At 44.1% G+C, this 26,989-nt stretch overlaps 1 long non-coding RNA gene across 2 annotated transcripts; it reads right to left on the reverse strand.

The window, feature by feature from the left end:
• Positions 1-10,874: 10,874 nt before the first annotated feature.
• Positions 10,875-26,086, reverse strand: LOC141569366 (uncharacterized). Of its 2 annotated transcripts, XR_012492924.1 has the most exons (4): positions 25,751-26,086; positions 23,448-23,559; positions 14,811-14,990; positions 10,875-13,939 (listed from the first exon to the last, which is right to left on the reverse strand). It is a non-coding gene; the product is annotated as an uncharacterized LOC141569366 (long non-coding RNA). The 2 variants fall into 2 exon arrangements; XR_012492921.1 differs by lacking the exon at positions 14,811-14,990.
• Positions 26,087-26,989: the final 903 nt, after the last annotated feature.

A 26,989-nucleotide genomic window follows, 5' to 3' on the forward strand; every position in this document is an offset into this window, starting at 1 on the left:
TGGCATCCTCTGTTTGTAGTATCGCTACCCATGTGCTTGTTATGTTATAGCCTCTCTCGTTGGGGTGTGAGTAGTAGCACTAATGAGACCAGCTCTGTCCGTTGTGTGTGCCAGCGAGTGCTGCTGTGACATTGCACTGGGCACAGGGGACTGTTGATGTGAGCATGTGTCTAAGACAGAGTCTGAGCCAGGGACGTAGCCAGGGAAAGAAAAACGCACAGAACCAACTCGCATCACTGCACGAGGACGCGCAGAGGCAAATTTTTAAACCAAGTAAATTTCGTGTTCTGTTTTTCCCCAGATGTACTCGTGCGTGTGCACTTTAAGGTTGTCTTTCTTGTGATACCATTTGCGCTTCTTAGATTTAAGGCATTGAGCCTGCAGGAAGCACACTGTTGCTTAGAGAACATGTATAAAAATGTCTTCTTTGCCGAATACTCCACTTGGGGTCCTCTTAGGACTTACTTGGAGACAGAGCCATGTCTAGGGATTTGTGTGTTTGGTTTGGTGAATAGAGAGAAGAGGTGCTCTGATTGCTATGGGATATAGAATTTGTTACAGGAATTAGACCCAACATAACTGTGTGAGAAGCTGAAAAGTGAATTTGCAGAAGGTGTGCAAATTGAAGTGTGCGAATGAGCTAGTCCATCTGAGAAGAAAAACAGTGCTGAAATGTGCGTGGGAAGGGTTGTCTGCAGGGAGCTCTGTGGGAAGCTCTTGCTGCCATGTAGTGGCCACTTCTTTGCTTTTACAGCCAGATGCCTCACGGTGGGCCTGGGGCCACCCTAAGTCAACACTCAAGGTCAACACTTGAGAAGAAGAGCGGACAAGAAAGGATAGGCACTTCTGTGTCTGCTGGACGCCATATTTGACTGGTGACCTCCAGAGAAAAATAGCCCTTCTTCACTTTCGCTTTCCAAATCTCACACAAGCGCATCTTTGAGTCAATTTCAACATACAATCACCCAGGGAAGGGAGGTCTGGGAAAGGTAGTTCTGACTAAGCTCAGCAGTACAAAACCACCACAGTTAAATTTAAAACCTGCCGAATTTGAATGATAGCATGCACGCGTGCGTCATTTTAGAGAGGCCGTCCATCTAAATATATATGCCAGTGATCCATGGAGCTCACACTCACAGATTGACTTTGACTTTGGGAAGCACTGATGGTGCCACATTGGAGACTAAGAACTGCAACAGATCGTTGCTGGCACCAGGTCTTAACCCCCCACCCTTCATCTGCTGCCCTCAGTCAAGTGTTACCAAAGTTCTACAAATTAAAATCCAGAAACTTTCTGTGTGGTAAGATCATTTACAGGCCACATTGTGTTAAATCAAAACTGCATTAAGGGTTTGGAATGGCTCAGTAATCTTGGACTGTGAGAACTGGAGTGAACCTTCTACTTCATACTAAGAAAAACACATCCCACCTCATTTTATAGCGGAAAAAGCTAAGGTGAAGAGAGGTTCAAAATCACCTAATGGTTGGCTACAGGATCAGAGTAAATTCCAAGTCTCCTGACTGCTTAACAGTCAACACTATCCAGCTCTAATTGCTGGTAGTTTTGAGAATCATTTCTGATAATATCAAGATTCAAAGCAAGAAAAGGCCTGTCTCATTTTCACAGGGGGGAATCTGTATAGTAAGGAGCCCAGATCAGGTTCCCTCCAGAAATGTGACGTCTCCAGGGGCATTAATTTATCATAAGTTAAACCCGGGGGCTCTCCAGCCCACCCCCACGTGCAGACTCATAGGCAGAGCAGTGCTGTTGCAACGGGATCTGGATTGATGGGGGTGCAATGTTTGTTCTTTAAAAAATTTTTTATTTTTTAAATTGGGGAACTGTGTTTCTCCAGGGCCCGTCATCTCCAAGGTCGTTGTCCTTCAATCTAGTGGAGGGCACAGCTCAGCAACAAGTCCAGTCGCCGTTTTCGATCTTAGTTGCAGGGGGCGCAGCCCACCATCCCATGTGGGAATTGAACTGGCAGCCTTGTTGAGAGATGGTGCTCTAACCAACTGAGCCATCTGGCCGCCCCTACAATGTTTGTTCTTGACAGCCATTTCTTTTTCACCTTTAGACTTTTGAAAACCCTTGCATTGTAATATTTAAAAAAAAAAAAAATCAACCCAGAATTGCTTTTGGTTTTATAAAAGGGAAAGCTTCTATTATGTAAAGTTCTTTGCTGCCATTTTTAGAAATGATTAGAATCATGAGGAAAAGGTAAGAGTTATGATATGGAGCAGCCACAGTCTTATTTGGACAGTTTGAAACTAATCAAAAAATGAAAAGAACATTTTAGTACCTGGGCTTCATAGATACCTGCCTTCATGTCTCTAAACTGAATAACCAACCGTGTAGTTTTAAAGCCTTATTAGCGAAGTGTTTGAATTTACACCACTGTGTGTATGTTTATTTTAAATTTCATACATGACTAAATTTTATTACAAAATAGAAATTTTTAAATGAGGTAAAATATTTCAAGTTATTGATAAAAAAGTTGATATCCTGTGTTTTTAAGAACAATGAACATTTCATTTTAAGTATTGTTTCAAGATACAGTAATTCGCATGTCAGTTTCCAAGTTCAGCCTAGGATGATGGTTGCTTTTAATGCACTGTCATAGCTGGAAAAGGTGGTTTTGGAAATCTAGTAACTGACTGGAGGAGGGGCACTGCCAGTCACATGAAGTCATGATGCTCATTAATTCACTTTGATTCACCAATTATGCAAAGGTTTTTGTTGAAATCTGACTCGAAAATTTCCATCTTCTCTGATGGCCGACGATTGCACAGTAATCAAAACATGTTACAGGTTTAGATTTCTAAACCAAAGACTTATAAAGCACTCAAACTCTTCATTTGGAAAGTTTTGAACAAGTAAGAAAAGCATTTCCAAGATTGAGTAACATGCTCGCATGGATGTTTTGGCCAAGAGGTGACCTAAACAATGGAAACACTTCCAAACATCCTTTGCTGAGAAGCCCTTTCCACAGCACGTTCTCAGCAGTCTTGTCTTGGGCCCTCTCCTCTGGAGCCCTTTTCTCAGCAGTCAGGGTGCGGTACGGGGTCATCCTTCACCGTGTGGCTGCCAGCTCTCCCACTTGTGTGCCTGTTGCTGACGTGTCATCTTGCCACCAGCCCCTTCCCTGCAGTCCCTCAGGAGCCTGGAGGTCCTGGGCCCGGCAAGGTGCTGGGCTGAACACTGTGTATGTGTCAAAAATAGCAGCTGTGACTCACTGCCCTTCATTCCTGCACTGCCCTTTCCTCGGAACCACTGAGACACCCTACACAGTCTAACGGGGAACGGGAAATGGCTCTGTCACATTCTTTCTCCCAGTAAGATTCGTCTGCTTTTCCTCACTCTCTGGCTCCATCTTCCTGCCCTTGTTTTTGTCTTATTCCATATTTGGGTCTATGTTGACCAATTCTGGGTGTCACCTTCCTGTTCTGGACATTTCTTCTTTCTACACCTCTAACTGGGTTTCTCATTTCTTCCAACTTTTGGAAAAGCTGACTCGTTGATTACTGTTGAACTCTGGCTTTGGTCCTCAGCACCCAGCAGGATGACATCCTGAGCTGCCCTCTTGAGGAATCTGTGCAGAGGTAGCACCTGAGGGATGTAGAGGCAAGTTTGATGGGGGCCATGGAATGATATCAAAGTTCTGCCCAACTCCATGCTTCCTGTACTTTCTACCAAGGAGGGCATGTTCCATCTTCCTTCCATTGAAGTACATGGTAATCAACTTTACGTCTAAATTTTATAAGCTCAAATCATCTAAATGGCTTGGTTATTAGAAAAGATAAAATGTACTTTTCCACTCAGGAGTCCTCTCTCTTCCCCCACATGTTTCTGTGATCGCTCTTAATACAACTATAGCCCCCACTGTCTTCCCGTTGTGTAGAAATGGACCTACCTGCCTGCCACTCCGCCTCGACTCTGCAGTGATTGACGTATCACCTGCTTACCTGTCTTCACTCTTTCCAGCGAATGGTTATGGTGCCTCCTACCACGAGCTAAGCCCTGGTCTAGGTCCTGGGACTACAAGATAAGCATCTGCCATCATTGAGCTTCTATCTAGCAGGGGAGATAGGTAACTGAAATAAGTAAACAAAAATCACGGTCGAGACTGCCTGCCTAGAGTAGACAGAGAAGGCGTAACTGAGGAGCTGGTATTCAAGATGAAATGCAAAGGATAAGAAAAGGAATCAGCCAAGGAGGAGTTGGGGGACAGTATACTTGGCAGGTCAGTGTTAGAAGATGGAAGAGTACTTTCCAAAGGATGCGTAATTCTATCCTAACCTTAAATCTTGGCCAAGAGATACATTTTTCAAAAACTTCCACCCACTTAATATCATGTCTTTTTCAGATGGCAAGAAAATACCAATGTTTTTCAAGATAAAACTCTCATTGCTACAGAGTCCCATAAGTACGGATGATAAATTATTGGCCTCATTCACTGATTGTTTCAAGTGACATTAAGAGGAATGAGTTGGTGACATGAACATTGTGATGGGCACCTGACAGGGAGTGACCTTGTTATTTCAGTTTCCTTTAGCCTCACAGGTGGATCTGACAGACAGCCTGTGGCCACAGCCATATCAACTCCATCCTGTGATGATGGGAAACAAGGTGTTGGGAAGACATTCTTTAAAGTTAGGTGTGATTTCATGGCATGAGAATCCACAAAGGAAGGTGAGTCAAGAGACATCATGAAACTCTCCAAAAGTAAATCCTAACTGCTCAAATTACTTTCCAGGGTACTGAGAACATTTAAGCAAAGAACAGCTCGATTGCCTTTAGTATTCTTTTGGAATGAGTTGACAATGAAGGAAGGTACTAGAAATGGGGATGCACAACTCTTCGAAAAATTATAAAGCTAGACAAAATTCCCAGTTTGCTTTTTTTCTTAAGAAGGGAGGAAATGATGGTGTGAATGATGGCTCACCGAGCGCTGTGACTCTTATTTGCATCAACCACGAAGACATTCTTTGTGGACGTTCTTTGAATCCTCAGTGCCTTCTTTAAGAAGCCACAAGCCTTCTCAAATACTTCTCCTGAGCAACATTTGTGTTAAATCTAATGTCCACTGTGCAACTGAACATGTGATCATATTTTGACTTGATATTTCCAGAACATTCAAAGCCAAACTGGGTGACTCTTCAGTTAGCAAATACACAAGCATTTTGTTCTTACCCATGACTCATTTTGACCCTTTCCAGTCTTACTTTATTCCAGTTATTTCATGCTTTCTCATATCATTGCCATCCTTGTAAGTCACTGTAAAATATTTGAAGAACAAGAGGGAACCTGGAGAATATAAATAGAAGCAACATCTAGCAGTTAAAGCACAAGCTCTGGAGTGAGCTGGAATCTAATCCCGAGTCCTCGTGTGTAAAAGAGAAATAACAGCTATTTCATATGATTGTTGTGCGAATATTTAGGAAGAATGCTGCAGCTGAGACAAAGTTAATAAACAGTAAATGTTAGCTATCATTACCTTATGATTATATAAAGTAAATAAATCTGATTCTGTGAGCTTGAACTCAACCCCAGGCAAAATTCCTCAACAGATTGTAAACACAGTTAAAAGGTGATTTTTAAAATTAGTATGATTCCCTAAAACAATGTCAAGTCAGGCCAATATAATTTTATATTTTTTAAAGTGTCATAAGATGGGAAGCTGTGAAAAAAACATACCTCAATGTCAGCAAAACTTTTGACAATAGCTTAAATAGGTGAAAGCTTATTCAAAGCTTATTAAAGCTTAAATAAGTTAAAGTTACATGGACAGAAAGACAGTTCAATTGGGTTGATTTAACAGTTTAAACCTGTAAGACCACTAGATAGTGTCAGAATTCAGATGACATGTAGGCTATCCAGCTGGTGCCCGAGAATTGTGTGGTGGTGTGGAAAAAAAACCACACTGGAGTTGGTGTCAGAATTATAGTAAAGAAACTTAGTTTTCACCTTTTCAATATGTGGTCTTTCTAAAGTATGTTTTCCCATGCTTGTTGTTACATACACATGGTAAAAACTTGAACACACAACAGAAACATGAAATAAAAGCAAAGTCCTGCAAATACTGCCCGAAGGTTATCACGCTTATTAGTTTCTTATCTCTTCTTCAAAAAATTGATATGTCTGTTACAGGAAATATGTATGTGTGTGTTTGTAGAAACATTTTGGGTTGTGAAAATTGGGGTGTGTGTGCAGAATGTGCACTACTGTCTTTTAGTGGGCAGACAGCAGAGATGCTGATAAATATCCTACAGTATGCAGAAGAGCCCCCCACAAAGAATTATCAACCCAAAGAGACAAACCCTGCTTTGGGGCAGTGGTTTTGAAACCTGAGTGCATCAGAATCCCCTGGAGGGTTTGAGAAAACTCTGATCGCTGGCCCTCACCCCCCCACCCCACCCCAGTTTCTAATTCAGTAGGTCTGGAGTAGGGCCCCAAGATTTGCATTTCTACAAGTTTCCAGGCAGGTCCAAGGACCACACTTGACTAACCTTTTCCTGGGGCCTTCCCTTGTGGGCATGGACAAGGTGGGCTGACCAGCACCAAGGCTTGGTTCCGCCAGTACGGAGGAATACACGGGAGAGAGGAACAGTGCCCAGGCTATGAGAACCAACCAAGAAGTCGTGGAAGTAGCAGAAATCACTTCCATTCACAGCCCATTGACAAGAACTCCATGATGTAGCCACACTGAGGTACCTAAGAGCCTGGAGAGTGTGGTCTCCAGCAGAGAGGCCATGAGCCTGCAAAGACAGCAGGGATTTTGTTACTAAAAGGAGGCAGAGAATGAGTACTGGGGAGAGTTTGCTGTCTCTGCGAAAAGGCGCTGCACGATCTGCACCCCATCCCTGCCCTCCCTCTCACCTCGCTTTCTACCTGTCCTCCTCACTTGCTACTCTCCAGACTCAGAGTCTCCGCTCTTCCACAGGCCAGCACATTCCAATCGCAGGCCTTTGTGTTCGCTGCTCCTTCTGCTTTGGAAGCTCCTCTCCCAGGTAGTCATTCGGTTTGTTCTCTCACCTCATTCCGGTCTCAGCTCAAATGTTACCCCCAGAGAGGCCGGCTCTGACTACCTGTCTACCAGGCACCCCCGCCTCAGCTGCCCCTTCACTCTTTCTCCCCTGACCCTGCTGTCTGTCCATGTCACTCAGACGCATCAATGCATATTTCTTTGCTTCTCTATTTGTCCCTGTCACGGGAAAGCAGGGTTTGTGAGGGCACAGCTTGTCTTCTTCACTGTTATATCCCAGAACAGCACCTGCCATGGAAGAGGCACTCAAATATTTGCTGAACACGTGAAAAAGTGCATGTTCTATTTTTGATAGACACCGCCAGATTTCCCTTCAAATGGCCTTGTCCTTTTGTTGGAAATCCATGCGTTTTTCAACCCTCACTAATTTGGAGTATTTTCTTTGGGGTTCTGGTGCCTAGTGTGGCCCTGGAACATTTGTCACTGGTGCCTCTGCCCCCAGGAAGCAGCCTCATCTCCCCAGGTCTCGGGCTGCAAATCCCAGCAGGGGTGTGACCCAGAGGAAGTGAAGTGGGCGGGCAGCAAATCTGAACTAGGCAACACCATTTCTCAAAGGGACATGCGATGGCCACACCTATTTAATATAATAGCCCGATCTAGGGAGAGGCATTGATGCATCTGATTTAGCCCCCACCAGAAAAATCATTCCCTATCTAAATCATCTTGACTTACAAGATTCTTAATGGCTCAAAACTGCCTTATCAGCTCAAATTGATCTAAGAAAATAAACATTTCATAACTGTGATCATATAAGTGGCTCCAGACACAGAGCAGCTCAGCCTGGATGCATGGTTCTTATAAATAAACCAGGCCATCGCACACTGCAGAAATAACTAGAATGTCTGTGACTTCATAGGGAGCTAAATGGAAGTGCCCTTGCCAAATGAATGCTAAAGTCATCCCATAGTCAAAATGTGGTCAGGCGCTAGAAGTGAGCCAAAATCATTTTGTTCCAACTAAAGCCACTTCTCAAGTAGAACTTGAGCCCTCAAATTGAATTTCTATGCTTAGATTGTAGGGAAAGGGGACATACTACAACAAAATGAGCTCATCTAAAGGGTCTGGTTAAAAGCTAACAGGAACAAAATGCCAGTAGCCAGCAGCAGGCCTGGAATCAGGTCTGACTCAGTGGCTTCTGTGTTCTACACCAAAACCCCATGTCATCTGGATTCACAGTGCCCTGCTGGTTGCTATAGGATTAAAACAGGCCGAGCACTGGTCCATGAGACAGAGATTTTCAGCATCACTGGTTGAAATAAAAATAGTTTCCAGAAAAGGCTGTGTTACCAGTAGAACCTCATTTCCTCAGCATTTTAATTTTTGAGATTTTTATGGTGATAAGAGGAAAGCAAATTAGTTTTCAAGGGAGTGTTCTGTAGCAATTTCTCTGGGAAATGATAGCTTCTGAGACAAGGTATCCATGTGGTTTTTTTTTGGATGGACATAAGCGTAGCTCAGACAAAATCAGGGGATGCCCATTTTTGCCTACTAGTTCAGTTCAGGGGCACCTGGTACATCTGGAAGGGAAGGGCTGCACGTAAGCCAGGTTGGCCAAAAGAGGTCATTTGGTTCAGACTGTCCCCAGACATTCCTCTAGAGCATGGGTGATTTTTCTTACTCCCTAGATTCCAAATCCTCCCAGTGACTAGCTCAGCAGTCTCCACTCTGGGCAGTCAACAGAAAGGAGTGAATGCCTCCAAAAGCGAGGCCAACTCGAGGCCTGGGAAGCCTCCAGGGCTGTGCCAGAAACAGCGGCCCCAACAGGGTGGGGACTTGTGGGAAACCATGGGTCCTGGCTTCAGGACTAGTAGGCACCCAGTCCCATCTTGGCCCCTTCCTAGGTTTTCCAGAAGGTTCTCGCATGTTCTGCACAAGGCAGGGATCATAATCCAGGGGTGTACTGAGGGTGAGTGTGGCCGTTACCACAAGCAGTTCACCAGCCAGGGAGTGCCTTCCTCTGTGTTCCCTGGTAGGATCAGACCTCACTGAGCTCAGGTCCTCAGAGCACGGAAAGAAAATATTTTTCATGTGATGTCTTTGGAAACTATTTCTCATATGCAGAGGCCCGTTGAGCCTTCAAAGGCCACAAACCTAAAAATGTTTTGGACACTTTGGAAGCCAAAGAAACTTCTCCAATTTCCTGAACTTGTGTGAAAAGCCTGCAAATGGTCCTACAGCTTGTAGTCTGAAGATTCTCCCCTTTCATTTTTTTTTCTCTCTGTTTCTTCCCCCATCAGATCCCTTCCCTGGAAAGCTCAGTTTATTCCTCAACCATGACAGCCTAGTCCTGACTGAAAGCTGCAGTCCAGCTGTGAGAGCTTGGAGGGAGGCAAAGAAACCATCTCCTCTGATGGGAGAGAAGGAGGCTCAAAGCAGAGATGTCAGTGTCCTTCAGATCTTTTGGGGGCAAATGTTTTTTTATGCTTTATTTATGTATTATTTATACAGTGCCCATGACCTATCCCCACCCTAAGACTAATACCTAAACCGTCAGGGGACCTGCTGGGAGAAGACCAAAGAGGAACACAGGGCAATGTTGGGAGTCTGGATGCCCTGCCTCCAGCTCCATCACAGATTGCAGCATCTCCTGCCAGGCCCCTCACATTGGCCTGCAATAGCACTGTGGCTCTTCTCCAGGCATCCCTACCTGCTTCTGAACCCCAAAGCAGGCAGCATAAAGACTCAAGCTGGAGCCCCTCTACCCCCCGTAACAATTCAATGGCAAATCAAGCAAATGCTCTCGGACTGTGCAATCCAGTTGTCACTGGCCACACAATGTAGCTAGTGCGAATTGAGCTGTACCATTAAGTGTAAACTACATACCGGTACCAGATTTTGAATACTCGGTATAAAAGGAAAATGTGAAATGTCTCATTATTAATGTTTATATTCATTACAGTTTGAAACCATACTATTTTTGATACATTGGGTTAAATAAAATATATTCAAATTAATTTCATCTGTTTCTTTTTACGTTGATTTGTATTACGTGGCTTCTAGAAAACTTAAAATAACCTGTGTGGTTTGCATGACATTTCCATAGGACAGCAGTACTCTAGAAACTCTGAAAGAAACTCCAGTGTGGTCTGAGGGTCAGGAAAATTTCTGCAGGGGAGAGAGTGGGGCCGAGATGAGATAAGAGGTGGGGATTTCATCAGAGAGCAGGGCTTTTCTTTTGGAAGAAACTAACTAACTAGCAGATCAGCTGAGCTGGGGCAGGCAGGGCATGGGAAGTAGCTTTTATCAGGAGCTGATTTCAGATGACCTGTTAGCTCCAGCCAGCCTTGTGGTCTGCGATGGCCCATCAGGGAGGGGCAGGAACTGGAAAGCTGTGATAGACCTGCCTCCAAGCCCTTCCTTCAGCCCTCCAGGATGCGAGGGACCTGCGTTTGTCCTGCAAGTCATTGCTACAGGCAGCGGCTAACAGAGGTATTTATTATTGCTTTTTTTTTTTCATCTGGGCAACCAGTTCCACTAGTAACAGCTGCGGTGTCAATGATGTGGAACTATCCAAAGCGCTTACTGTCTATTCAGTGTTCTCAAACATCCCATTTAGTTGGTTTAATTACTGCCTGTGTTTCACATGTAAGGAAGCAGAGTCCCCACGGTCTAATAACAGGCAGAAAGTCACCCAGGGTGAGAGGAAATCAGGATTTGCCCCACGTCCCTGCTTCTGCACCCCAAACCACCATGCTCCACCTTGTTCCAACCTCCGCTTGGCGGGGGTGGGGGGGGCACCCCAGCTGCTGGCGGGGCCCACTCCACAGCTGGCTGCTGGCCCGGGCCTGCTTTCCTGGACTCAGCTGGCTACTCCTAATCCAACAGGTACGGCCCGAATCCCTGCCCAGCACCCAGCCCTATGCCTTGGGTTGTGGAATGTAGGAGAAGTAGCCAACAGCTGCTCTTTGAACCTCTAGCTGGCTGGAGAAGCGCGACTTGGGCGAGAGGGTCAGCAGAGGCGCCAGGTCCCCTGCGTGCTGTGCCCCTGCAGGCAGTCTCGGGCACTCTGCGGGTGCGCCGGGGGACAACTGAGCTTATGGAGCCTTTGCTTTTGGTCCAGTTCTCTGTTTTCTGTTTCACCCTGGCAGGTTCCATCTGGCATTTAGATCTTATAAATAGCCGCAGCTAGGGTGTGACTTGGGTGGAGACCTGGAGCCTGTACTCCACCCTGAAGGAGGAAAAAAGCTTATTTAATTCATTTCTGCCCTTGGAAGTCTCTAGCTGTTTAGAATGCCAATTAGGCGGCAGCTGCTGGGGTTTTTCCTTTCCAGATCCCAAGATGGCCCGTCTGATTTTCTGGCCTGTTGACTTAAGCTGTTACAGGAGGTTGGGTGGGGCGGGTGTGGCCAAACCGCAGGGGCTCTGAACCCGCTGGCTGAGCTTCGCTTAAGTTCTGCTGGAGCCTGCGGGTGGGGGTGGGTGAGGTCCCACAGAGCAGGCCCAGCCCTGCCCTGTTTCTTCCCAGATGCAGGAGTAAGAGAAAAGAGGTTTCCCTGAGAGAGGGGCGTCTGGCTGGCCAGTGCCCGAGGAAGCCCCCAAACTAGAGCCTTAAACAGATACCCAGGGACGGGTCCTTCTGGGCCTCTTGGCTCCTGCAGAACTTGGGTCTCTGCACCATGCACCTGGCACCTATCATGGGTTGCCTTATAGATTACATCCTCTCTAAGGAGCTGTGTCCTCCTCAGTGTAGTGGGGATCATAGTGCCCGCTCAGGGTTCTGGGGAGGGGGGCACTTGGCACAGTGCCTGGCACACAGGGAGGGCTCATAGATGCCAGCTCTCACCAGCTTCCTTTATGGGTTGACACACAAGGCCAGAAAATACTCAACAGTTCCTGAAGGATTGAAAGCAACTTGTAGGAAGACCAAAACAAATGAGAGAACTTCCAGGTACTAGCAAATGTTAATATCTAAAGTGATTTTTAAAAAATGAAAGCATTACAGAATGAAATATAAAATGCATATTAATACATATTTTTAGAAAGCATTACAAGAGAAAAATGACACCAAAAAAGCAAAGCAAGTGGGTATGTCAGCAGACAAAAATGAGAAATACCCAAACACATCCTCTAGGGGTCCTCACCACTGTGAAAACTCATGTGTGACCTGTTGACTCCTTTTCAAGGCGTATATTAATGTGTGTGTGTGGGGGTTGGGCGCTGCAGGGGCTGGCGCTCCAATGCAGGTAGTGAAAGGAGTGAAAGATCTTCAGGTTCCTGTGGATATGCCTGGAGTTTGTGCAACTGAAGGGGGGGAGATGGAACAGGGGTGTCAAGGGGCCCTGAAGAGAAAAGGGATGACTAGGAAGGGATGGCATGACCTTTGTCCTCCACTTGCCTTGGAACCAGGCTTGAGTTTGTTCCTAGGAGAGGGGTAAGTTCCATGGGCTAGAGGAACTGTGTGTATGAAAGACTGTGAGACTGGGCCAGGCAATCCTGCCTCAGCACCCAACAAGCTGTGGCAGAGTCTGGGGACAGTCTCAGCACTGAGAGCAATGGTGACAAGGAAATTTCTTTAAGGGTCTGTTTGGTGGACTCTAACAATAATGACTTACTGAAGAAAAAGCCAGTGCGGGTCCTGTGGCCAAGACACCGACACCCCTCCGGGTTTGCCCAGAAATCACAGGAAGATTTTAAAGGGGAGCTCAGGTCCTGCCATTTGGCAAGGGAGCTCAGTGTCATTGGCATTTGGGCATACATGTGAATATGATGTCATTATTAAATAAATATTGAGTCATCTGTTTGTGTCACTTCATAAGTAGCTCTTGTTGCATGGTTAATTAGGATGAAAACATTGATTTTAAATTAAGTACACAGAGTACATTCCAGCATCTATTGAACCATAGGAAGAAGGTAGAGTTGAAGCAATTCCCCAGTAGTCTTCAGGTTCTCTCAGCTGTGAGACACTCTGGATATTCAAGGACAGCTGGCTACCTTTCATTCCTCAGAACTCCATCCTTCTCTGGCATGATGGAGAAGGAAAGTGAACACGAGGCCCATCTAGAGCTGCATCTGTCATCTAATTAGGTGCCCAATTGAGCAAACAATTTGAGCTCTACACCTCCCAAATTGCAAAAGGGGACCAAGTCTCTCGGCACCCAGAACCAAGGAAGCTTTGCCTCCTTCAGGAGCTGGGATCTGATGCTCCAGAGAACTTTGGGTGTGTACCAAGCCCCTGGGAAGAAGTGCACCCTCTCATGGAATGCAAAGGCCACAGACCAGACTACATCCTTATTCGCATGTCCAGAGTTTAAGTGCAACAGAGGAAGAAAATCAGACTACAGACACTTCTGTGCTGTCTCGGTGATGCCACTGCCTTGGGAGAGCTCAATTTGACATTATGTTCCTTCTGAATGCAGTGCTTGTGTGTCATGCTCCTTAGAGAATATCAGATGAGAGAAGCTTACTAGCTGGCAGATGCTGTAGGGACCCCTTTCTTCAGATAGGTCCTTGCCTTGGGACCTCCATGGCCTTGAAAGTCTTCAGGGGTCCAACCTCTTGCTCTGTCTTCATGGGCCTTCCTCCTGCCAGCTGAAGAGAGCCTCACCATCTCCCCAGAACACCATTTGATTTCCTCTTCTTCATACACTCAATCTTCATTATCAGATGTCAAGATGTTTTGTACTGAGGCATCGATGTCACTTTCCAGAGAGACAGTACTTAAAAACCTGAAGACAGAGAAGAGCATGGAACAGCTGCAGATACAGACCATTGATTTCATTCATTCATTTATATTTTCCTTCATTGAATGCCTAGAGAAAGAGTGAATCCACCATCTCCACTATTACCATCTTGTTCAAGCACCATTCTTTCCGGATTAGATCAATGCAATAGTTTCTTAATAGTTCTATTTGTTTCCATCCTTGCCTTTCTCCAATTATTCTCATCAAGGTGATCTAAAACAAAACAAAACAAATTAAAACAAAAGCACCACAAATCTGATCTCTTTCCCCACACCTGCTGAAAGTCATTGGCTGGCTTTCCCTTTCATCCACCGCTGGTGGGATGAATACTAAACCCTCCAAGGTCCTGCAAGATATAGCTGCTGCCTGCTCTCTCCCAGGCTCAGCCTCTCTTCCCTTTCTGTACTGCTATGACCCTGGCTGTCTTTCACATCCTCAAATCCTCCCTTTCCCTCTTCACCTAAAATTAACATCTTTACCCAAGATCTCAGCTCAAACGTTACTTCTTTAACAAGCCTTTCACAGCCTCTAGGCTTGAACGATTTCCTCGCAACGTGTTCTCTTAACAGTTGGTAGTTTCCTTTCATATCACTGCTCAGAGTGAGTGATTACTTGATCAATGTCGTTCTCCCCGATAGGTTATAAATTGCATGAGAACAGGGACTGTGCCTGTTTTGCTCACCAATATATTGTCAGTGCCTAGCATAGAGCCTAACACAAAAGTGCTTAATAAATACTTGTCAAATACTAGAATAGTAGAGAAATAATAGAATACGTAGAGAAAAAGATTTCTACTTATTCCCCAAAGCCCTCTTCAAACAGCATCCTCATTGTGAAGTTTCCCTGTCCAATCCCCCTCCCTCCTCTCCACCTGGGAAGAATAAATCTCATCCAACACGTGCCCCCCAGCATACTCTGTGTTCCTTAGTAACAACCCCTTTTTGGGCTATTGGAAGAAGACTGGTCTGACCTCATCCATTCCTTTCAACTAGTAGCTCCACCTGGATGCCTGTATCTATTTCTTAGGGATGCCATAACAAAGTAACACAAACTGGCTTAAAACAATAGAAATTTATTTTCTCACAGTTCTGCAGTCTAGAAGTCTGAAATCAAGGTGTTGGCAAGGCCGTGCTCTCTCTGATACATGTAGAGGAGAATCCTTCCTTGCCTCTCTGGCTTCTGGTGTTTTCTGGCAATCCTTGGTATTTCTTGCCTTGTAGATGCATCACTTCAATCTCTTCCTCTGTTGCCTTGTAGCTGTCTTCTTATAAAGACACCAGTCATATGGATTAAGGGTCCACTCTACTTCAGATGACCTCATCTAATTATATCTGCAAATATCCTATTTCCAAATAAGATCGCATTCTGAGCGAATGGGGGTTACAACTTGAAAATATCTTTTGTGGGGACACAATTCAACCCATAACAAGCACAATAGGTAACTCAAGCTCAGGTCCCAAATTAGGCTCAGTGTCTTATCCCCAAACCCACTCATCCTCTTGTAGTCCTTATTTTCATGCTGGCACCGAGGCCCATGTAAAGCAGAAGAAGAGAAGCTCATCCTAGTCTTCTCCTTCTTCCATTTCTAATTAGTGGATTGACTATCTCTTTAACATTTCTCATAGTAATCTCCAGTGACCCTTTTTTGGTTCCTTCATCATCCTTAACGGGGACAATTGTGGAAATCAAACTGGTCTTTCTATCTCCTGTTTCAATCCTTTCCCATTCATCCTCCATGTCGCTGTATGACAGATGTATTTAAAACACAAATATGACCATGGTACCATGTTCAAAATTCTGCAAAAGCTCTCTGCTCTGCACATAAGGGGTCCAAGCTTTTATGTATGGCACACAGGATACCATGTCCTTACCTCTCCTAACTCAATTTTTGATACGGTCTCTCTGCACTCTCTTCTTTAATTTCCTAAACCTAGGAATTGGTTTCATGCCTTTGAGTTTGTAGCAGAGACATTTACCATTCATAGAAGAGGCATGTGTTCCTGTACATTTCACAACTGGTGAGGCATGTGATTAGTTCTAGCCAATGTACTGCGAATGGACATTTTATGTATGACCTCTGTGCCGAAGCATTTAAGAGCCAGTGTGTTACCTTCCAGCTTTTTGTTTCCTGCCATGCCAACTTGGAAGCTGAATGACACACATGTCCCTGTGTAGAGAAGAGCCCTGCCCCCTGATCCTTCCCCAACCAGCTGTTGCATCCAGCGCAACACGGGCAGTGAGGGTGTGAGAAGGGGTGGTTTGGGTTAAGTTTTTAAGAGAGAAACAAACAGAGACTTAATGCAGTTAAATCTCTCCAAAGGCCAGGGGTCTCTCAGTCTCAAAGGACTGGAGCCCAGAATCAGGCCGACTGAAGGTTTTCATTGATAGGTATACAAATACAAGACAGTAACATTGTTTCTTACACGGTCTGTGAGACTCATACATCATAGTAGTAAAATGTTTATTCCAATCACCCTTTGTTTGTCAACAGCCGAAGCACAAGGTCCCATGATGTCTTAATTAAGGTATGTACCCTCTCAGGGTCAAGTCTCTCATATTGTAACAGTTCCACTGAGATAAGTGGAGAGAACTGATCTTTATTGTTCTCATGACTTCTCTCACAAGCAGGTGTAAGAGAAAAGCCAGAGCCAGCAATGGCTTTTCCCAGGCAGGGGGAAGGGGAGGCAAGGCCCCTTCCCATATTTTTCTAAGGCAGCTCATTGGGGGTCCCCACTTGGTTCGGCCTGGCTTAGGTTGTATCTCCCGTGAGATATGTTACCCGTCTTTGGCTGCAAACCATCTTTTGGGGACCAGACAGAGAGACATAAGGTGTAAACACAAGGATGGAATAGAGTCCCAGAAAGGCACAGTCTCACAGACTCTTCTTTCCTTAAGGAAAGACACGGGGGGACAGTTGGCTAGGCTGTTGTGTGACTACATCTCCCCCTTTTTTGTTTTTGAAGTATGAGAGACACAGACCTGCACTGGACATGTGATTTGAATGAAAAATAAACCTTGGCTGTCTTAAGCTATCATATTAAGCTATTACGGCTTCTGGGTCATTTTGTTACCAGGCATAACTTAGTCTACCCTGACTCATGCAATGCTTCTATACAGGCTGTTCCCTCTGCCGACCCCACTCCCCTTCAGCTTCCCGGGGAAGTCCTACTGATTGTTCCAGCCCCATGGTCTTCATTCTGCCAAACTGATCTAACCCATTACCAAGCAGAGTTAATTATTCCCTCCTGTGCTCCCACTGAACCTTGTATATAATGCCAATATCATCCTTATCACCTGTTATCATAATAATTTAATATCCACTGAATCATGGAAGAGTAGAGACGGTAGGTGCCTTGAGGGCAGAGACTGTGTGTCATTCAGCTATCAAGTTTGTATCTCCAGCACCCCACAGGGTGATTGGCATAAGAGGGTATCCTACCAAATAAATGATGAATAAATAAATAAATGAACTGACTAACCATAATCTGTATAGGCTGTCAGTGGAGGGTGATGGAAAGGGACTGAAGGAACATAAAAACACTGTGTGGGACTCTAGGGCTCAAACACATGAGGAGCCAATGATAGCAATATAGAGCTTATATAGAGTTCAGCGTAATATTGGCCTTTCTAACATATATTGCCGGGGCTCAAGTAAGTGAGAGGATTACAGAAAGTAAAACTGTCATGCAGGCAGTCAGGAAGGAAAGTTTAAAAGAAAATTCAAAAATTACTTTTAACTCATGAGTGAGTGGACGAGGGTGGAATAAAAGTGTGTCCTGTTAGCAGAAAGTGATGATTTAGGAAATAACAGAGCACATGTATGACACAGCCAGAATGACTATCAAAATTATGTGTAAATGGCACCCTGAAAAAGCATGAAATAGGGATTGTGAATAAAATGCAACTCTCTGTCTCTCTCCCTATAAATAATCTATCTGCCCCATGAGAGCAGTAGGGGCAAATCCAAGTATTGTGGGATCTCCCATTGTCTCTTTAAATTTTATTTGATAGCAGCAGAATCCCTCTACCCCCAATGATGACTTGCGCAAGCCAATGAACTAACTTTCATGTTCAGGCAATAAAAAAAAAATCCTTTGAGTTGCAAAAAAGTAGCGTCACTTCAGAGCTTCACATTCCAAGTCCCAGGTAATAGTTAAAACTCTGAGACTGATTGAGCTTTAAATCTTCTCTCCTTCCTTGGCTCAGATCTGCCTCATCCTGGAAGCCTGCCCTGGGAAAGGGGCATGGTCCTTTTCCTCTTCTCTCCCTCTGCTCACCTCCTCCCCCTTGCTAGCTGCTATTTTCCTCCATGCCTGGAATGAAGCCCAGAAAGAGAGGTAAGGGAATAATATAGTTCTCACGTGGCTGGGTGGCCTAAGCCCTTTGGGCCGGCAGCTGGCCTCCATGGGGTGGCTTGGCAGATGATTAAAGCTGGCCCTGTCATGGGCTCTGCTGAGGCCTCCAGCTGGGCCCCTGTCTCCTGTGGTTGCCTTGACCCAGGCTGAAGGTCTCCATCCCTCTGGGTGGTCTCATGTGACTCTTTCCCCATCTCCTGGGATTCCAGAGGTAGAATGAGCAGCCCTTTCTGCTGAGGTCTTCTGTCCGTGCCTACAGGCCCCAAGACTACCCCACACCTGCTGCCTTTCCCACAGGGCCCACATCGGGTCTTGGGACACTCCACTTGCTCTGCCACCAAAGCGGTATCCATCACTAACATTTCATTGTCATAATGTTCTAGTGCTGTCCTATGCGCTTTACGTTCATGATCTGAATTAATGCTCGCACCACCTACGAGGTAGGTATATCTGGCAGGCCATATCCATGGGGGTTTATTTTAAACCTGCCTTACGTTTTGTTGTCCCAAACACTGTGGGCGCATTTCACTTGTCACTGATTTTCTTACTGCAGACACAGGAATTGTGAGATTGAGGCTTTTTCTTAGCTTGATACTATGAAGCTTAGGGCAAGTCAGCAATATTTCTGGAATGGACTTATCAACACCAAGCTTCCTTCTTAAACGAAAATTCTGTGACTTAAGAAATAATTACAGGATAAGGAATTGCATGTAGGTGTTTAAAGTGGGAGGTGAAAAAGGTTAGTTAGGACCTAGGACATAAAGAATTCCAGACAGTCCAGCTATAAGTAACCCTTAAAAGTCTTAAGCATCTTTAAACTTTCAAAAAATGACATTTAAAATGCCTCAAAACCTAAGTCTTTATCACTGCTTCTTTTATAATCCTCATGAGCAGTCTTAATAAAAAGAGCGGGGTCAGCACTCTTTCAAGAATCTTAAAAACATTTGTCCCTCTGACTCATTAACTCCACCACCAAAAATAATTTCTAAAAAATAATCAGAAGCCTACACAAAGATTTGTGTATAAGAGGATGAATCACAGTAGTCTTTATAGTAGTAAAAAGTAGGAACGATTCCCTTTGTTCAATTTTTGCTCACATTACACCCCATCAGAGAGGGTCTCAAACGACACTAAGTAAAGTAGTATTCTCTCCCGTTACCCTGCCTTTATTTTTTACACCTGTAAACAAATCCAAAACTCACTGGAGCCAAAAAATGAGAGACTACTCAGGTAAACAGTTTGCAAAGTGGGGAGACACAACCACCTAAAAGTGTGCTCCTCTGAGATAAAGGAGAGGCTGTTTTTATACAGAAAGTCCCCACCCAGATTCCTGATTAGGTCCATTTTATAAAAAACGAAGTCTCCAAATTAGTATGGTTCTGATTGGTCCAAATTGTGCAATTCTTAGCAGTTGGTATTACGCGTTCTGATTGGTTGTTATGGAACAGTTCTGATTGGACAGGGCCCGGTGTCAGTCCATTGGCTGAAAGACAAAACCAGGAACTCCTTTATAAAGATGTAAAGGAACAGAACATGGTGTGGAAAACCAAGAGTTCAGTCAGAATTCTTCCTGGTATACAGAATAGAGGAGAAGCATCTGCCAACAGATGGCCACTAGACTCTCATTATTTATAAAATTTGGGCCCTTGGTTGACCATGGGGAATTCATCTCAGCAGGTCAATTCTTTCTTCAGGTTCCCATCAAATCAGTCTTTCTTCTCGGGGTCTACACATCATAACACATTACCATCTGATGTGGTATATGTTTACTTATTGTTTACTTTCTTTCTCCCAGCTAGGATGTTAGCTCCATGAGAGCAGTAGGGGCAGATCCAAGTCTTGTGGGGCTTAAAGTGCATATAAATCTGAGGTATTTTTAAAGAAAAATAAATAAATAAGAATATAAGATTAGACATGAATATAAATATTGATTTAGAATGAAAAGTAAAGGTCTTTGGAAGGTTCCTCATTAGCATCACAGTGAATCTGTGTTAGAGAGGAAGGGGCTTGGTCTGTCTTGTTCAGAGCTACATCTCTGTCTAGGATCTAGAACAGTGACTGGTACATACTGTGTTTCCCCGAAAATAAGGCCTAGCCGGACAATCAGCTCTAATGAGTCTTTTGGAGCAAAAATTAATATAAGACCTGGTCTTATTTTACTATAATATACAACTGGGTCTTATATGACATTATAATATAATATAATATAATATAATATAATATAATATAATATAATATAATATAATATAATATAATATAATACCGGCTCTTATATTCATTTTTGCTCCAAAAGATGCATTAGAGCTGATGTCCGGCTAAGTCTTATTTTCAGGGAAACATGGTAGCAGGTGTTCAGGAAATACTTGTGGAGTAAAAGAGCTACTGACAATAGAGAGCTGGTTAAATAAATGAGCAAAAACTTGCCCCCAAGCACAATTAGTAATGGAAAGAAATGGACTTGAACATATTTCTGCTCTCCTCTTCTTTTTGGGTTCCTGGCTGCCCAGCTAGACTCCTTTCCCAGTCTCCTTTGCAACCAAGTGTGACCATGTGATTCAATTCATGCAAGTTACATTTGAGCAGAAATCATGGTGCCACTTCTCAACCTGAGCTGTAAGATCATGGGTATGTCTCCCCCATGCTCCCTTCCTTCTACCTGCCAGCTAAAATCTGGATGTGGTGATTCACTTTGATGAGATCCCGAAGGGGATGGCAGAGCAAGAACAGAGAAAGAACCAGGGTTCCCAAAAGACTGTAAAGAACAAAGCTGCTTTACTGACTGGCACAGTCCATATCCAGATTATTAGGTGACAGAGAAATAATCTTTGTTCTGAAAGTCATGGTATTTTGGGACCTCTTTGTTATAGCAGCTTAGACTTACACTAACTGAAACATCTTCTAATACCAGGCTTTTTTCATTGCACTATACTGCCTCCTAGCAACACTATTAGAAATAGGGAGGGTGATTTATTTATAGTCAAGCCTGGGAGATGTTCTGTGGCTTTCTTCTGGTAGTTCTCTCATGCTTCCTTTCCCTGGTACTAATAATAGCTAAGTGTCAGGTACAGTCCCAAGTGCTCTCCATAACATGACTCATTAAATCCTTATCTTTTGAATATATGTTATTATCATCTCCCTTTTTACAGATGAATAAACCGAGGCACAGAAAGTTTAAGCAACGCAGCCAGTAAGTGTGAGAACTGGGATTTAGACCCATGCAGGCTGGTTCCATCGCTTACTTCCCCAGCCACCATGCTGTGTTCTTCTGACGCTCTTGCCTAGTTTCTTCTGCTCCCTTCCTGCCCTTCCAATACATTCAATTCTCCCCCATAGCAAATAGGCCAGTAGGTGGTCATAAGTATAAAAAGTTTCTGCCCCTCCCTCGCTGTCAATTGTTCTATATTTATATCTCTTTGGTATCTTCACATGATGTGGTGAACTCTAGCATTTGGGGGATGTCAGGTGGTACAAATCAGGCCAGCATTTTACTAGGTACATTGGGCACATCTGAGAGAGCCCTGAACTGGGAGCCAGAGGTTTGGCTCTTCCTGGGTTTCTGAACTGACCTTGACCATGGCGCTCCCCTATATACAATGAGAAACATTGATGGTCTCTAAGATTGTTCATAACTCTGAAATCTATGGTCTGTGATTTTTCCCCCCTTCCTAACCCTCTATCTGTCTGTTGACCTGCCTTTTGGCAGGATGCCAAAGAGTAGGCATCAGCTCCATATTTGGGGTGTGGGAGGGGCATCACCTGGCTTGTCTGGATTTAGAGATGCAAAGGGAGAAAGTGAGGATAAGTCAGACTCTGCGAGTCTTCTAGTTGGTCCTGCTATCCACAGGCGCAATTATCTCTCAGATATGCAGATGTAAATGAAACAGGATTCACGGGTCATAGTGGGGACAGGAATGTTTCCAGGCTTGAAGAGGGAACTTGAACCCAATTGACTGACCAATGAGGTGATGATCCCCAGTCTGGAATTCCAGTTTGCCTGCTCATTGTGATAGATTGCCCTCCAAGAGACTAACAGATAAATTTAGCTCCAGTGCTTACGAACTTTTGTCAATTGTGGCAAAAGAAGCATCCCCTAAAAGAGCAAGGTTGGGCAAGAAGAATAATTTGAGGATGGGTGAAGGAATAAATGAGGGATATGAGAATTCTATTCCTGTGAATGTCGGGCAATCAAACAGAAAAGGCACTGGGCTCTCACGGATGGCTGAGGTGGATCACCCTGCCACCACTCCATATCGAGTGGTCATGGTTGGAACATGCCAGGGTGCAGATGGCTATAGAAAGCCTTTAATTCTGCCAAAATCAAACTTTCTTCTTCCTTATTTTACCACAGTCCCCCGCCTGGGGATTACTTGCACATGGTTGACACAGTATCAGTTATGGGTTAAGACAATGGCAGCCAGGAACCATTTGGTCATACCATGAACATGACAGAAAAAAACATGGAAGAGATAAAACCGTAAGCTGTAAGCAGGGTGTGCCCCTGCCCAATGGAGGATGTCCAGTGCTCTTTTGCTTTCTCAACAATATTATGAGAATGCCTTGATTTGCGTAGCTGAGCAGATGTTCTCTTGGCCACAAATCTATTAGGTCCTTGCCCACTCTGTTGAGTGGGTGGTACAAAAATAAGAGCTGCAAGGAAGGGGCCAGCAGTGACAGGAAAGGATGTGAGGGACCCCTGACAGATCAGGAGTTGAGGGACCATCACCCAAAATTCAGAGGAGAGAGGCATCTGAGGAAGCAACTCTGCTTTGTGTTCAGTTAATTTTTTTCTAACAAGGGTGAAAATTTGTGCAGCCACAGATCATTTGCAATTCAAAGAGCAAGGGCCAAATGGAGTTGAAAACAGTCTGTGTGGGAGGCATTCACAGTATGAATGACCCAATGACGTCCCACTCAAGGGAAGTTGTCCGATACATTTGAGAACTTTTCAATGGCATGGGTCCCTTGTGCCAGACTTTTTGTCAATTCTCCTCTTCCCCCTTCCATACTGGCTGCATGCTTGTCACTTCAACATAGGCTGGCCATCTGGAACCTTCCCTACTAGATAATATTTCCACCTCAAATTAAAAATGGTCCCTTTCCTGTTTGTTCTGAGCCTGGGATGGGAATGGTTGAGGAAGATTGTTGAAATGGTAGTGTGATGTGGAGATTTCCCAGGGATTTCAATTACCCTGCTCCCCCTATTCTTCACGATAAAAATTAATCATGAGGGGAAAGAAAACAACACACAATCTTATGAGAAATGAAGGTTGAGTCAGATGGAACTCACAGAGGCTGGCTGAGATTTCAATTTTCTTACTGTAATGAAAACTGCATTGCCATTAACTGTTGCAGTGGAAATTACTTACCAATGGTCCCCGGTGACAGCCTTTTCCAGTGGGTCCTGTGGTGGACTGGTCCTGCTAGGGATGGTTGTTGAAGCATCTACTCACTATCACCCTCCACACAGTCCTGGGGTTTCTGCAAATGAGCAAAGATGTTGCTTTTGTGCAACTGAAAAAGGAGGTGCCAATATGTAATATCATGGTGACTTAAAATATTTTCTTCTCCTACCCTTTTTCTGTGACTTTTCCTTGCCTGATTTGAATTTATGACTTTCTGCATGTGTTTCTCCGGGTGCCAGATTTGGGTCAATAATAAGAAATAGCACACAATGTTATTTTCCAAGAACCTGCTATGTGCCAGGCCGTGAACTAAGTGCTTCACATACATTATCCCTCGCAATTTCAATAACCCTGTGTGCCAGAGATTGTCCTCCAGTATCTGTGCTTTTCTTCTTCCTTAATAATACAGTCCCATGTTTTTAAGCGAGGCACATGACTTCCTGCAATAAGATCACATTGCCCAGCTTCCCCTATGCATGCCCACATGGTCAATGGAATGTAAGCAGAAGTGTTGTGTGTAATTTTCAGGAAACGTCCTTAGCAGGGGGAACATGCCCTTTTTTGTCTATTCCTTTCTATGCTGGCTGGAATGTAGGCATGATGGTTGGACATGAGTAGCCATCTTAAACCATGAGGTAGAAGCCACTTGCTGACAATGGTAAAGCAACAAGACGGAGCTGAAGTCCTTGATGATTGTGAGGGATGAGTTTTTTTGTTACCTGCAGCTGAACCTGTCCTACCAGAAACACCCTGCATGAAGGTAATAGAATGAGGTTTTAGAAAGTGTGGGCTTTAACCCAGAAAACCTGGGTTAAAATCCTACCTCTCCCACGCTTGCCAGCGTCATGACTTTAGGCAAGTTACTTAACTGTTCTATGTCTGATTCTTCATTGTAAAATCAATATAAATTAAACCTTAATGGATTTTAGGACAAGTTAAATGATATAATACATCTGAAATTTTTAGCATAGTGTTTGATAAGTGGTAGATATTGTTATTCTAACAGTATCGATGAGGAGAATCTCGTCAGACCTCAGAGAACAAACCTAAGAGAAGTAACTTCCCCAAGGCCACACGGATAACTGATTTAGAGAGTTAGACCCAGAAGCCCCAGAGACTTATAATTTTTCCATGATATTGGCCACCATGGATGCCCAAATGTCACCACTGAAAACAAGAAAAAAAGATGGTTAACTCTCATACTTGCTTTTCTCATACTTGCTAGTTAACACACACACACACACACACACACACACACACACACAGAATCAAAGCTGAATTTGAACAGGCACTGCAGACGCCTGCCCTGAGCTGTCCAGTGTCTCCTCCAGATGCTCCACATTCCCACACTAGATTTCTAATCTCCAACGGATTCTGATGTGCGATGAAGTCTTTGAATATCCCCAGCCCCTTTGTTTCTTTAGATAGCTGGCAAACAAAATTCCAAGAGGAATTTCACTGATAATTTTTGTCTTCAGTGATACATGTAAGTATTGTTTGGTAAATTTCCAAATGGCAATTTAGGAGCAGTAGAGAGAAGTTGTACAGTTAAGGCCAATATTTTTCAATTTGAAATATGGAGACTGAAGTAATTGGAGAAGGTGACAGTGTCTGTTTCTGAAGTGATTATTAGGACCAACTATCTGGCATTGAAAAAATGGGAGAAAAGTGAGTAGAAGACTGGCTCTATGGCTAAATATGGTGCCAACACCTAATTTTACAATTGCTGATGCATTTTGCTCATCAACAAAGAATGTATGTTGGCAGGTTTCTCTCCCACCTTCTCAGAGTGGTTATAGCTCTGTGGCCTCTTCACATGTTGCAATGGTTCTGGGTCATTTTCTCAAGTTTGAAACTGTGCATGTTTCAATCGCTGTTTCCAGGCAGAAAACAGTGGAATCCTGAAAAGAGTTGAAGAAACTGTGTTTTTGCACTTTGACCTAACTGAATTAAGAAAGCAGATCCTTTGGGTTTTACCAGCCTATCATGTTTTACACTATGAGAGTTCTTCTGTGAAAAGAATGTGCTTTCATTATTTCAATTATATCAGAAAACATTCATATTGAATTTTGTGGGTTTTTGTCTTTACATCTTGAAAAGAATGATTTTGAGAATCAAATTTCATATAACCCAATTTTAAGAGTGTAATTCCCATAGGGTAATTAGCTTCTTTCTTCTTCATCTTTTTTTGAACCTACTGAAAAAGAAAAAAAAAAAAAGCAAGGGAGAAAGGCAGATGGAGACCAAAATGTCTTCACCTTACTTACGGATAAAGCTGAGATGGAAGAAAGCGGAATGTATCTGTGGCAAATGGACCTCCTAATGCTGAGCCCAAGTATTGGTAGGACTTGCCCATTTGCCCATGGGCAGAGTCACCCCCTCTCGCCTCCACACAGGGCGGGCATGGAGCGGAGCTTTATTGCTATGCTTTCCATGGGTTTGAGAGCCATCTAGAGCATGTTTTCTTGCTGTTTCCTAAGAGGAGACAGGAAGGGGCCAGGCTACACATGCTGTTTCTCCTCAGACTCACCAATCAGGTTAGTCCCTCCACTGTCCTGGGGAGGGGTGAGTGAAGGCTGAAGGGAGACTATTATGCTATCCAGTCTCACACCACAGGGAAGGGAGAAACACAGTGGGAATAAGCACTTGTCTCACATGACAAATTGTATTGTAGTACGCATTTTCTACTCATCAGTTTTGGTTTCTATTCCTCTTCCTCACTGTCCCTTGAACATTCTAATTTGAGCAAGAGAAAAAAACTACACAGTGAAAAGAGCACTGGACTGGGAGTCAGAAGACATGGGTCCTGGTTGGGACTGGTGGGTTAAGTCATACAGGCTTTCTGGGTCTTGTTTTCCTGTAGTCATTTTGGGCTGCAGTCTGAGGGTGTAGGAGAGGTTGCTCCTCGTTGCTCACGCCAGTTCCGTGGTCTGGGTCCCAGCCCTCTTCCTCTGGGAAACTTGCCCTCTCCTCTTTATACCATTCTTTTTTTTTTCCCTTACCTGGGTTCCTTCCATAGGTTTTTAGACACCAACAGGTCTTTCGCACTTAGAGACAATATTCACACTTGTCCCTCACCCTTTCCAGCAACTCCCCTATCTCTGCACCTTCAAGTTTTTTAATAGAGAAACTTCTTGAACGTGCTGTCAGAGCGTACTGTCTCTGCTCATCCAACCCACAAAGCAGTCTGGTTTCTAGGCTGCGATAATCCCCAAAGGACTCCACTAGGGTGGTCAATGATCTTTCACAGCTCAGTCCAGTGGACACGTGTGTTCTCCTACTTGACTTCTCAGCATTAATTGATGATGCTGACCCATCCCTGTTTTTTAGAAATCTCATTTCCCTTCATTTTCCTGACACAACATTTTTTCAGTTAGCTTTGAAGGCTCATTTTCTTCTAGTCGGCGATATCTTGGAGTTCTGCAATACCTAGGTCCTCTCTAGTTTTCACTCTATTCTCTCCCAGTGAAAGAATGATTAGACAATTTGTTTATTCATTCAATACA

Source organism: Rhinolophus sinicus, linkage group LG02, assembly GCF_036562045.2.
Source record: "Rhinolophus sinicus isolate RSC01 linkage group LG02, ASM3656204v1, whole genome shotgun sequence".
Taxonomy (NCBI): Eukaryota; Metazoa; Chordata; class Mammalia; order Chiroptera; family Rhinolophidae; genus Rhinolophus; species Rhinolophus sinicus.